At 43.6% G+C, this 12,680-nt stretch overlaps 1 protein-coding gene across 2 annotated transcripts in view; it reads right to left on the bottom strand.

The window, feature by feature from the left end:
• The window catches only part of KCND3 (potassium voltage-gated channel subfamily D member 3), a 222,784-nt gene that overhangs the window by 51,840 nt on the left and 158,264 nt on the right, over nucleotides 1–12,680 (bottom strand). The gene's annotated exons all lie outside the window — the stretch shown is intronic.

Here is a 12,680-nt window from a genome sequence, read left to right as displayed (position 1 = left end):
TGTGTTTTTATTTTGCATATTGCAAAAGCTTTCTGCTGTATTTGATACCTAAACCCAGCACTATCTTTCTGTGGAGACACTCACAATGCTTTGACTTGTGGTTACTCACTATTGCAATAAGAAGCAGCATGGCTGTTATTCCCTAAGGGAACAAACTCCTGTAATTGCTCTGGACTCCGACAGGTGATTGGCTGCTCTAGCTCACTGACTGCCATATTATAGTGAAGGCAAAGCACTGTAGCGAAGGTAATTGGGATTCTGAATTTACGGTTTAGTCTGACACAATCCCCATATTGCATCACAAATGATTGGACCTTTTATTCCAGCTGACTGCTCCATCACTCATGATTCCTCCATATCACAGCACAACTTATCAGAGTTTGGAATTCTACTGGCGTGCCAGCTACTGGCAATGCTAAAGCAACCGCCCTGCTCTCATCAGATGCAGAGGTGACCATGGCCGGAGAAGGGTGTTAATGATCGCTTGCCTCTAGAAGTGCTTTCAGTGCTCTCTTCTGCAAATGAGTGTCAGACAAGTCAAACTCACACCCGGAGAAATGAATTACAGTGTCTTCAGAGCAGCCAGTAAAGGTTGCATTGTAGTGAGCACCCATGTGGTATAATAGGAACATGATTAAGTCAGTTATCAGCTGAACTTATTGGCATATATGAGTTGCCTTGTTAAAGCATTCATCGTGTATGTTACCATCAGAGCAAATACAAATGGCTATAAGCTGGAGGAAGGAAAAACAAAAACAAACAGTAGAGCAGACATTATTAAGGCACTCAGGCATTACTGTAACTTGTTTAAATGTGTATTGCAAATGAGAACCCAGGTTACAAACCTTTTGGGCACAAGAAGTGGAATTTTCAAAAGCTCCTATGTGACTTAGGAGCACAGCTCCATTGGGACAAGGTGGAAAGGCTCTGCCTGTGTTCAGCATGTAAAGGATTCCCTGGCTCCCTGCCTAATTCTTGGCTCATCTAGGGCGGGGCTGTGATCGGAAGGGGGAAATGTAGAAAAGGGGGCCAGGAGAAGGGTGTGTTCCATCTCTGCTCTGCTTACTGAAAACTGGAAAGAAAGGTCTCTGGCTGCTGTGACCTGGTGTTTTGGATCGTTGCTCATGTTTTGGATCTTTTTGTTTTAATGCCGTGAACCCTGAGGACAGGGGCTCAAACTGACTTATGGGCTTTACCTTTTTACCATTTGCTGGCTGGCAAATCTGCCTGCCTGCTTCCACCATCCATGAGCTTTGATGGGTAAAGCTTCCTATGCAGAGCAGAGCCATAAGCAGAAATTCTATCTGGTGGGACATTCCAATATTTGAACATATTTTTCATCCTGAACTGGGATGGAAAGCTGAAATTATTGACATTTTTTGCAGAATGAAAAGGTCCCAAAAATGTTGATTTGGAAATGTTGGAATGTTTTGTTTTCAGCATCCCAAACTGAAATGTGTGTGATGGACAATTCCCAAGCTGCTCCGCTTCTATAACTTCGGAATGCACTAAGGGAGTGGTCAGTTCTGATGGCTCCTCCTGACTGGCTAAGATTTGCATGCATCCGGTTGTGACACCCCTACCCCCATTCCCTAGACCACTTGTTTGTCCCTACGACTTTGTCCATCTTGTCATTTAGAGTATAACCTCACTGGGATAGGGACTGCCATTTCCTGCATGTCTGTACAGTACCTAGCACATTGGGGCCCTGGTAGGTTGGCCTCTGGTTGCTACTGCAATGTAAATGACAATAAGAAGTGTGTGTACTGTGAGATGTAGTGTGACACAGTTGCTAACAAAGGTGTATCGAAATTTGGACACTAGGAGGCAATCTCTTAAAAAAAATGCACACAGTCATGATACAGGCTTGGATTAGCATCTTCCTTCACTGGGGAAAATAAGCTGTTTGCTGACTGCGGTCACCAGCAGTGGCTTCTTATTAGCATTAGGGTACCATAAAGAGGCCCTGACTGAGATCAGGGCTCCACATGTGGGAAGAGTTGGTTCCTGCCCTGAAAGCTCACAATAGAAATTAACAAGACAAGGAGTGGCGGAAAGGGAGGACTGTTTTGCAGATGTGGCAGAGAGGTGACCTGCCAAGGGTCTGTGGCAGAGATGGGAACTGAACCCTGCTCTTGTGAGTCCCGACCCAGCACCTTCAGCCCAGGACCATCCTATTCAAATATAATAAACTTGAGCTTTTCCCCACCTGGGGTTACACCCGGAGGGTGGCCATTCACGCACTTTACAGCATCACTATCCGCACCCCTGTGCTGATGTATAAGTAGGAAAATACCTGATCAGGCACAGTAACATGACAGAAATTTGGGTTCTCTTATGGGGCCCAGCCCTGCAAAGTGCTGAGAGCTCAGCGCTCCTAGCCCCAAGCTCATCTTTTTGTTTTTAAAACTTGCTCTCCTTTGCCTGCTCTCTTGTACTTCGCTTATTACATCTCTTTAGGTATTTGCTGGTCCATGCGCCAATCTGGCGGTGGGGGGGCGTGTCTCTGGGTGGAATGCGGAGTGCTTGGTGGAACACAGATGTGATTCCAGTCCATTACACACAGTGTATCCACAAAAAGAAAAGGAGTACTTGTGGCACCTTAGAGACTAACCAATTTATTTGAGCATAAGCTTTTGTGAGCTACAGCTCACTTCATCGGATGCATACTGTGGAAAGTGTAGAAGATCTTTTTATATACACACAAAGCATGAAAAAATACCTCCTCCCACCCCACTCTCCTGCTGGTAATAGCTTGAGGGTCCCTTGTGTGCTTTTTTTCCATGCTGAAAGGTGCATAGGCTATTTGGCCCAATATCTGACATAAAAAATCATGACAGGATCTTCTCTGGGCTACTGCATTCCTTTGTCTCCAGCAAAAGGCTCTATTTAAGGCATAAAGGGCCAAGTGACAGCAGCCTTCCACATCTCTGTAGCATTTTCAGTTTTCTGAATTTTCTGTAATTGCCTCGCACGACTGGCTGAAGTTTAATTGAACCATGCAGAGCCCCTTTTCTGGATTCACCTGCAGTCAGTGTGCTAAAGCCCCATGCGGTGCCTCTAATCAATAAATCATTCTTTGTCTATTAACTTTTTAGACACTGCCTTACACAAAGATAGTTTAAAGGCTCTTGTTAAGCAATAACCTCTTCTGCCTCATTTGATGCTGTCAAGATTCTTTTTTTTTCCCTTTTCCCCTGCTGCCCCTGGACGCAGTAGAACTGCAAATTAATCATATGCCTCAAACACGACCCTGCTGACCTGCAGCATAGAGACAGCCCTACTGTGCATCTGCAGAAGGTGTAATAACTGTCTGGCACATGCTCCATTTTCATGAATTCGGTTTAATATGTTCATACAGACCGATTGCGAGCTGCCCTGTTACTCAGGGCTTCAAAGGAAGCGCTATAAAAGGGTCAGATAAGCATAGTGTGTGGAGAGGAAGCTTGCTTAAGATATTCTTACCTTGACTTGGGCAAACACTGGGAAATATACTGTAAGGAGCAATTCTGCACTGGCTCGAGTAGGCTGGACTGGAATGAGACTTAATAGGTCTCTCCAGTGCTGACGCCTGTGTGCAGCTACACAGCAGAATTATCTGGGCACAGAATTTTGTTGGATTCAGCCCTCTGAGTTTGCATGGCACTTTCCATGCAAATATAGAGAAGTTATTGGGATCTGTCTTACAATATAAAGTGATGCTGATAACTGAAAAAGTCCCAGGTAACTCAAGATGTTGCTCTCCTTTTCCCTCTCTATCACCTTTCCTTTCTCTCCTTTCCCATTCCCTTACCTATCTGCTCTTCTAACTTTTTCCCCTGCTCTTCCCTTATTTGGGGGGATTTTATTCACTAAAATATAAGTTTAAAAAACGAAAGAAAGAAAGAAAGAAAGAAAGAAAGAAAGAAAGAAAGAAAGAAAGAGGAGAAGCTGGGATTTTATTTGCTAACTCTGCACTGAACTGAATAAAACCCAACAAAGTAGCAAAAAGAATGTGAACCATTTCTAGGCTGCTCATTGTCAAAGAAAAGTTTATCCATTCGTTAAAACACCCGGGTATCCACCCAGCTATCCATCCGTTTTCATATCAATGGGATGCATAACATGGCCTTTGTGCCCTGCTGGATATATGCTCTGCAGAGTGATTTAATCTAGCAACTACAGGGTAACTTTTCTCTGGGACTAGAACTGCTGGGTTTCTATTGACTACATGTGTCTGAGAACAAAGACAAGGTCATGCATTGTTGCAACAATGTTCAAACCCACACCTACATTTAATTCATTAATTAATTCTGGAGACAGAGCAGTTCTGTGATGCTGAAACAAGGAGTGCTTCCTGGAAACGGGTGGAATTGTTGTATGATCTAAATCACTTCTAGGTGAATCTCCCTGTGTTTAGTAAAAGTTTAGCATACATACACAGTATCCAAGTGCGTGATTCATTACACAACATCCTCCCACTGCAACCAAAGGAGAAGTTCTCCTTTTGTGTTGTTTTGTTACTGCTGTGCCAACCCCTCCAAAGTGAATTTAAGCAGCATCATTTGGAATAAATCAAACATCTCTGGGCTCACATATGGAGCTGCTGTCAAACATTCCTGGTTGGGGCAGTGATGTAGAGCATATTTTAAAGACAGAGCACTTGTAACTTTTGGAGGCATGACTAAAGCAAGGCAAGACATTGTGCATCTGGTATAATTTCTGCTTCTCTGAGGAAGCGGGAAATGTGCTAAAGAGGCTAAGGAGGACTCAGCGTGCAGCTATGAAATGCTCACCCTGTTCCAGAGGATAACCAGTGGTGAGCCAGTGTTTAGCCATTAGGTTATCCTGCAGCAGGTGCTCTGCATGTCACAAGGTTTCAGAATGCTGTAAGGAAGTGCGAGCTGCCAGAGCTGATTTTGAATTACTGAGGGAGAGCACAGAACCACCATAGCAACTAAAATTTCTAATAGATGCAACCAAAACATGTGAAGAAATGCAGGGTTAAGAACAATGGCCGAATAGTATTGATGCAATAACATCTTTAAATACTTGCCTATTATTCTTGTTTAAAGCACATCTAGTGTTTGTGAAAGCTGCCAGACTGAGAGCGCTGGAGACTGACTGTGTCGAGCTACTGAACAGTTTCTAAACGGTGTGGGCTGTACCACCATTAAATAAGCATCAGAAACCTCTGAGAGGTAAATAAGGAATCTACTGAGGTTGTTTCACCCATGTGTATGCCTCTGGAATGCAGCAGGTGTTCCAAACTCCACCACAGCAGTGTAGGGCAGGAAGAAGAGAGGAATACCATCTCTGAATGAAAGTGGTGGGGAAATTTCAGGAGGTAGAATGTAGTTACTTGAGCTGGAACACAGCCAGACACTCGAGTTAATAGCCTTATCTCTTGTAGAAAAGATCACCATGGGATCTTCAATGACCACAAAAGGCCACGGCCTTGGTTTTATACCCTGATTGAATTATGGCACCTCCAGCTTTGTATGCTGCACTAGGGCTTACTGCTGATTTTGAGTAAAGCTCGTACGGTGGTTTAGTATTGACTCAACGGGAAGAGTGATCATTACTGTATCACAACAGGGCCTACCCATTTTGTAGTAGGGTCCCAGTCCCATCTTACCTAGCTTATAAGGCTTGCCATGGATCTTAGTACAGGATGGTCTGCCTATAAGATATGACATGCAATAATCATAATAAAAATGACATAGCTTAATAACTTTGCATACTAATTGAGGCACTGTTTCCTATATATAAGCTGAGATAAAAATGATGTGGTTTTGGTACCTGGGTGCTGCGCTTGTCTGCACTAACTCTTCAAAAAACAAGTAACTGTATGAACTGCAGTATGATTTCCCTTTGACTGTGTACGGTGCAGTCCGGAATACAGAGAAGAAAACTTGTTTCAGGTTATGCCAGAGACCTGTAAACCTTCATTTCCCAACAGGATTTGCAATACAGATGACCTAATGTTTTTGGGAGCTGGCATCTGTAAAGCAGCTGCAGCTACCAAAAACAAAAAACCCTCACAAAAAAACTCCAAAATCCCTCATATTTTTTCATCTGTCACAGTCAATTTACTATCAACAATGCAGTTGTTTGTTTATTTGGCATTACCAGAGGGCCATAAACATAGCGTTTTCAAATGAGGAACACTCGCTGCTGCTCCCTTATTCTTCAGGATAGAGAACAATGAATAAACACTCTTCAGCCCTGCTCTGAATGGCAAAGCCACATGCTTACTTCCAGACTGCTGGTGACATGGGTTAATTTGTGGGCTATCAAGGGAGCCACAAGAGATATTGCAACATATTGTTGCCTTGTTGCTTCTCGGGAAACGAGGGAAGTGAGGCGAGGTCTCCTGTGATAACTCACAGTATAACTCTGTTTAAATACTGTATGGTCATGACAGTTAAGATATTGTGCTGTAACTTGAAAAGCAAGCTGGACTTGTCTCTCTTTAAGGAAGCGGTGTAATCTCACTGCACACTAGCCCACCACGGCTGTTTCGGATTTTACCCAGGTCCCTGCAGAGCAGATACTTTGAAAGTTTTGATTTCAGTATCTTTTCTTGCATGCTAGTCAGTGTGTCAAGAATGCTAACCTGGTGCCGGAGCATTTTTGTATCTGTCTTTCCATGCTTATGCTACAAAGCTGTGCCTTGAGCTAGAGGTGCAAAATAAAGGGAGAACTGGGGACTATGTTGTGACTTTAGGCACAGCTCCAAGCATAAACTGCACCACCCGAGGAGCAGACAGGACGGAGATACAACTAGCCACTCAGAAATGACACTCTTCTTCTGTATGGAGATTGGAGAGAGAGGTGATGAGTAACATTCAAATGACCCTCCCGACTAGTGAGCTATGTTCAGGAATGGCTTGATGGAAGCCTGAGATGCAACCGGCAAACAACTGCAGCTGGCACTTGACAACCTTCACTTGGTGTTCGTGTTGTGTTACTAACACAACCATGTTGGCAGAGGGCTATGGTGCGTCCATCTGTCACTCTCCCAATATGATTAGCAACGATACTAGAGTGATGAGCGCAGTATTGAACCTACAGCGATTAGAACAGAGGCAGAGTGACTCAGAGACACTGCTCTCTGTCACAGATCCTCCCCTGCTTCCTCCTTGCTCCAAGGGCCCTAGCATTCATGGACTATAACATCTATAAATGACCTTTCTCCCCCTAGTTCTTTCTCTGGCGTTGGCTCAGCTACTCTAATGAACGAAGAGTGTGTGTCTATGTGTGGGGGAGTGGGGATGGCGGTGGAACCAAGGCTCTGCCTATTCCCTGCCATGCCCACCTATTCCAGGGAGGGATTAATGGCTCGACCCCACTCCCACTGAAGTCCGTAGAAAGAGTGTCATCGACTTCACTGCAGCTGGATCAGGCCCTAAGCAAATGAGTAGCTCTTCTTACTCCTGTGCTTCTGGACTGTGTATCCCGCCTTGGAGTGTAAGGTGGGGGAGGGGGCAATTGACTCCCTCCTGCTCTCCTGCACAAGCAAGTAATCTGCATCACAGTCTAGCCCGAAAAGAGCCTGGTTTCAAAGCCTTGTAACTGCTGACAAAGGCAGCTTCATAGCCCAAGGTAGACAGATACAGAAACTTCCTAGTGCATTTGCTTTAACCTTTATGGCCTCTTCTCTCCTTCACCAAGGAGAATTCTGTATTACGTAACACTTATGCCTCTGCCTGTTCAATTAAAACTTCGGAAACCAAGACTAAAGGAACACATGCTATATAATTAAAAAGTGTCTAATATTACTGTCGCCTACTCCTACCGTTTGGCATCAGTTTCTGAGCAGTCTGTAGGCATGGAACAAGTTGATTCATTCCACTTGACAATGCAGAGCCTTTGCGAGTTCACTTTGGGTAGCTTTAATTTCTAATAAAGAAGACATCAGGCCTTGACGAGCTCTAACCCTGGTCTCAAATGTAGCTGGTCATTAAGAGATTCTTCTGAAGCTATGGATTAAAGATGGTAATACAATAAAATACCTGTCATGGTGTGATCTATCTGAGGGAATTTAAATTGCCAACTTGTTCATATGATTTCCAGAGTTGCTAATTTTCCTGAACAGATACCCCTTCCCCCCCAACACATTATGCTGTAATTGGGTGAGGTCCTTTTCTCTGTGTGCTGCACAATCTTACATGCTAACAAAGAGCATGTAAATAGACACTGATTAGACAGCTTACTGCCACAATGGAGACGCTTGTTGGCAATTGTAGCAGAGAAGCCAAGAACTAAGTGGACTCAAACTGCCCTGCTGCACAGTTCCTGGAAGTAAAGGACATTATGGGCAATCTTGCATGATTGAGTGTGCTGTGTGTGTTCCCCGGTTAGAGGCCGCCAGTCTCCAGACCTGTTAACCCCCTTTCGATGAGGTACCAGTGTACCGCAGTTTGTACTGTGCTCTGATCCAGAGCCCACTGAAGTTAATGGAACGTCTCCCCTTGACTTCAGTGGGCTCTGGACCAGACCCTTAAGACTATGGTTGTTGCTACTCCACTATTGTCATGTGAGTCTACTGCAATATTAATTGCTACAGTCACAACTTGTTTTCTTCCCCGAATAAAAGTGCTAGGTGCTAATGGCCTTGTGGCATATTTATAATAGAGATGCCAAATAATCAAAAAATATTGTTTTTCAATGAGCATTTATTGGACATTTTAAACCCAAACCTTCCTTTTTTTTTTTTCTGACAAGAGTCAAAGAACCTCAGACATCACCATTAATTGTTTGTTAAAAGACAAATCACCGTGTAAGAAGGGAAAAAATACTTCTGCAGAAAGTACATTTTAGGTAATTCGTCAATAAACTCATTAGGATAGCGAGATGATAAAAGAGCTAGATTATGATTAATACTCAGAGGGCCTTTTAGAAACTTGGAACATACAGTGCAAGCAACACCAGGCTGTGGATTCAGCTTGGCCATATAGAGCATGACTGTCCCAGAGAGGTAGGACAGCCTTACATTTAAGGCACTGGACTTAAGCTTAGGATACCTCCGTTAAATCCTTGGTTCTGCCACAGACTTCTTTTGTGACCTTGAGTCAATAATGTAATCTCTCTGTGCCTCAGTTCTCCGCCTATGAAATGGCAATGAATAACCCCCTCTGTGTCTGCTTGGTCCATTTAGATGATAAGATCTTTAGGGAAGGGAGTGTCTCTTATTATGTATATACACATCACCCAGCACTATGGGGCCTCTAGGTGCTATTGTCAAGCAAATAATAATGACAGTGATCTAGAAGTCTATAGTTAATACAGCCTGGCAAATGGCTCCAGGCATATCCAGAGATATGTGCTGCAAATTGGCTGCATTCGTTGTAAAGCACATCTAAACACACTTACTGTTTCACTGCTAGCCAGAATTCACGCTGTTCCACTTACTCACTTTATTACATTAGGCACCTCTGATGTAGGCCCAAAAATGGCCTGTATTTGTGTATGCGAGGATATACAACCCTTCCGGATTACTCAGTAGGGTGCAAATGGAGTCTTGCCTTTCTCATAGAAGGGGTCTAAAGAAAATGTTACCGAGGCCTTCCCTGTTGTAGCTACAGTGGGTGTTTGGGTTGCTTTTGATGGATTAGTGCTCTGCTGGAGCATCTAGCATGGGCATAAGTCACTGAAAATTGATTCCACAGTAAATCAGCTAAGGTTAAAAATATGAAATCTTTTTTTTGGGGGGGGGAGGGGAGGTTAATTGACGGATATAGGAAGCTGCTCTGTACTTCAGAGTTCTTTACTCTGTGATATTGCTCAGTTTAGTTCTAGGTGTTGTACTGCTCCCCATCTCCATAGTATCTGAGCGCATTCCATGTAAAATCAATAGCAATAGCGAAGTCCCTAATGGGTTTCATGGAGTCTCTGGTACTTCTCCCTTTTGGGGATATTATCTCTGTTTGGGGATAGGTGGGTTTTTTAGATTTTATTAATTTCCTCTGTTTTGTTTGCTTGGGTGATAGGTATTTATTGGGTAAAAGGGAGTGTTGTGAGTGATTCTTAGGATGGTAAAGCTCTTCCAAAGAGGAAGGTTTTGCAGTGTTTCCTAAAGATGGTCAGAATCTGGAGTCACCTGGTCTCTGGAAGTTTGTTCCACAGCCAGATCCCCTCAGCAAAGAAAGCTTTGTCTTCAGCTCTCACATGCTTCGCCCTGGGCTTGGAGATCTGCATTGCTCCCAGGGGAGTGCTGCTGTTGTGTTGGGTCACAGACTGAAATCCGATCTTCACTGTAGCAGGGCTTGATTCATTACTTGCTGTGAAAATCAGGACTAAATCCTTAAACTGACACTGGAAACTGACTGGGACCCAGGGGAAGGGCTTGAGAATGTGCCCGATGTGCTCACGATGGCCTAAACCATGGAGAAGGTGGGCAGCTGTCCTTAATTTCTGGAGCCTGTGCATCATCTTCACATTCAGCTTCAGACACAGCATAACGCAGTCTGGAGGTGACAGAGGCAGGGGTCCCTTTGTCCAGGTCCTCGTCCAGGAGGAAGGGATGAAGTTTCCGAGCCAGCTGGAGGCGAAAGGAAGGCAGTTTGGGAGACTGAGGCTACCTGCTCAGCTACGATGAGTGAGGAGCCACATGTGACTCCGAGGTGTCACACCACCACTCTGATGAATAGGGGCTGTGGGCCTTCAAAGGGAGTTAGAGACATATCAGCTAGGGCATCAAAGCGTTCCCCCTTTCCGACTAGCATCACTTCCATCTTGCCTGGGCTCATCTTGAGCCAGTTGTTCTTGTAGATATTCAGACTCTTTAGCAGTGGAAGTGGTTGAATCCTTTGAGAATGAGATATATGGATGTGTGTCATGGTCACACTGTGGGCAGCTGAGTCTATGGCATCTTGTTATCTCTCCCAGTGGTCTCATGTTGATATTTGCTACTTAATACCTGCTTTCAGCTATTTATATTCATTTGAACATTGAGATTAACAGGAGGGGTAGCTGCCTCCCATAGTACCAGAGTAGGAGGTGAACAAGCTTAATTTCTGTCCCATCAGTCATGGGTGGGTCTCTCTTACAGACCATGTTGGTTGAAGACTTCAGAGTCCAAGGATATCAGGATTATAATCTTAGAGGAATGGACTCAACAAAGCAGTGGAGAATATACTGCAGGGAGTAATCCTACACTTTCCAGGAAGATGCGCTAGATCAGGTAGCAAGCAGATCCTTTCTGTCGCTTTGGGCCTGGTTCTGGTATCTTTACTCAGACTGAAGAGATGTTTTTAAGCAAATGGACTTACACACGTAGCCCCAATCAGTTCTCAATAGAACTAAGTAGGTCAGTATGAGTAAAAGGTGCAGAACTGGGCCCTTAAAGGAAAACTCACAGCCAGCTCCTTCCTCTCTCCTTCATCCTCCCCTCACACAGAAAGAAAATAACTACTTGGAAGTCAGCTTGTGTCTGTGCAACATTCAAACTACTAAGAAAGCAGTAAAAATATTGTGGCTGTTAGTAATTAAAAAGAAAGAAAAACAAACAATCTATCAGAAAAGCATAAACTGAACTGATACTTGTCTCTACCTGCTTTCAGTTCTTAACAGAACCAAGAGACTCAGACTTGGGGAGGCTCGGATCCAAGAAAAATTATTATCCATGTCAGGAGTGCTTCGTTCTTAGTCATAACAAGGGTTGTATGGCACTCACCCTTATTAGCAACTATCAGTCTTGCACATTTTAATATGCTGTTATTTTATCCCTCTTTCACTAAGAAATTGTTATCAGATAGAGGTCACTGCCGTTGAGTTTTGGTTTTAATGGTGAAGTTGTCTGGACATCCCTTGAAGTCCTCCAGCTGGAGACAGCAATAAATAAGGTGCTGAACGGCTCATCAAATGATTCAGTGTAAAAATAGCTCTCCCGGCAACATCTTCTGATGATCATATCTCTCTCTGTGCAACACGCACAGACTCTAAAAATAGAGGATTATAATCAAAAAGCTGAAAGACCCTTAACTACAGTATAGAGACATTAGCAGGTGCTCCAGTAATGAAGCCTTTGCAAAGCCAATGAGAAGATTTTGATGAGGTTGCTCTTTTCCAATCTACTTGCTTGCAGTTTTCTGTAGTGGGCCAGATTCTCAGCGGATGTAAAACTGATTTGGTATCAGTGGAACCAGGCTCAATTTATATAATTTGGGGATCTGTCTCAATAGGAACTGTCTCATCATCTTCCCATCCCTCGGCCATGGGGCATAACAGTGCCCCCATTATCCCCCTTTCTCCATGTCACCCTGCTTGAATCTTCATAGATCATCTCATGGAAGAACCCTCACTTTGCCATCCATCCATTTCACTGTGTGTAGGTTTCTTAAAACCTTCTTAGAAGACCAAATGCATCTAAGAGCTGACTTTAATTACCAGCCATGAATACCCTGAATGAAAAATATCCACGTAATATAACCTCCTGCTGTCTATGCTGGTTTCTTTATATTCAAGTCTCTCAAATACCATTGTCCTACTTCAACCTTCTGATATGTTAAATCGCTTACAAGGCTTTTCTTTAGCTGCACTAAATAAAATGACAGATACATTATATAGACTGAAGAACACAGCCACCATTCTTCTAAGAGAGGAAGCCCAGGTTAGCTGACATAAAGGATTAAATTGAAGAATTGAGTGTTATCAGAATATTTTTTTCTTTTGCGAAATGAATGGCATCGCTTTTC

This window comes from Natator depressus, chromosome 21 (genome assembly GCF_965152275.1).
Source record: "Natator depressus isolate rNatDep1 chromosome 21, rNatDep2.hap1, whole genome shotgun sequence".
NCBI classification, from domain to species: Eukaryota; Metazoa; Chordata; order Testudines; family Cheloniidae; genus Natator; species Natator depressus.
The sequence above is the reverse complement of the archived record's forward strand: the minus strand, read 5'-3'. Positions and strand labels throughout refer to the sequence as shown.